Below are 1,497 nucleotides of genomic sequence, written 5' to 3'. Positions count from 1 at the left end.
TTTGGTTTGTCTTTTTTGAGACAGGTCTCCCTGTAGCCCCAGCTGGCCTGGAACTCACTTTGTAGACCAGGCTGGCCTGAACACACAGAGATCCACCTGCCTCTGGGATCAAAGGCATGTGCCACCACACCCGGTTTTCAAAAACAGATTTTTAACTGCAAACATAAAGCTCAATCAACATCGCCACAAACAGTCTGCTGATGGGGAGCACATTCTGATGTTATCTAAGAGAAAGAGGCTAATGACAGTCATTTTAAACAAAATATGTAGCCTCTAGGCAAAACTGGTCATTTGCTTCCAGAGTCTTTTACAAAAATGTTGGAAGGTATATATTCCAAATATAGCAAACGAGAACTAGCAGCCACATGGGGTCCAATGAAAGACAAAAGCAAGGGAATCTACACCGCTTCCACCACTGACTGCTAAACACTCTGAGCAAACCACTTTGCTCTTCTAGGCCGTCCTTTGTAAGAGGCACAGGCTGACAGTCTGCAATGCTCACTTCTAAGGCTTCCAGGTAATTCAGCAATTAGCAAAACATACTCCTGGCACATAGCAAATTCAAACTAAAAATTGTCAAATAACTGACAAAAGTAACCCTGCTTATCTACCAAAATTATTGTGAGCTAGACCGACTTCAGAGTTTGTTTTTGTTTTTTTCTGCCTGGGTGTGATGGCACCTTTAATCTCAGCACTCAGGAGGCAGAGCTAGATGGACTGTGTGAGTTCCATGCTAGCCTGATCTACATGGTAGTTCCATGCCAGCCAGGGCTACAATGAGCCCCTATCTCAAAAAAACAAATAAAAAGGTTTGTTTTCTCAATAGAGAATATACAGACCAACAATTTCAGCATTAAGCAGATTTTTTTTCTAGACTTCTAAAAAATTATGTTTACTATTTATTTGGAGGGACACATGCCAGCTCTTAAACAGGTCTTTCATTAGTAACACCTATTAACTGTGTAACTCTGTGCAATTCACTGTGGTATTTCCATACTTGCATCATCATCTGTTCATGGTGTTCATCTTGCCCTCTGCTAGGACCCCTGCCCCAGGCCACCCTCCCATCCCCGTAATCACCAGTCTACTTTCAAGTAGCCAACACATGGACGGTCTCCAGTTTCACCCGTTCTGCTGCAGGCGCAGGGTCTCCTTGTTCTTTACGGAGAAGCACTAACTCCATCATGTAGATTCCTCGTTTTCCTTCTCCATTTGTCCATTACAGAACCACAGGGCTGATTCCACTGGACAGATGCACTAAGCCTGGACATGCAGGTGTCTACGTTCTGTGTGCTTTCTTCCTTTTGAATATCTGCCCAGTAGTGGGATATCTGTATCGTATTAGCAGTCCTATTTTTTGCCTTTTGAGGACTCTCCAGACTGTTTCCAGAGTGGCTGTACTAATTTACATTTCTGTCAGCAGCGTATAAAGGTTTTTCTCTTCACACCCTCTTCAGCATTTTTTATATTTTGTGTTGTCTTGATAAACACTGTTAA

Source organism: Nannospalax galili, unplaced genomic scaffold (genome assembly GCF_000622305.1).
Source record: "Nannospalax galili isolate Female #2095 unplaced genomic scaffold, S.galili_v1.0 scaffold116, whole genome shotgun sequence".
NCBI lineage: Eukaryota > Metazoa > Chordata > Mammalia > Rodentia > Spalacidae > Nannospalax > Nannospalax galili.
The sequence above is the reverse complement of the archived record's forward strand: the minus strand, read 5'-3'. Positions refer to the sequence as shown.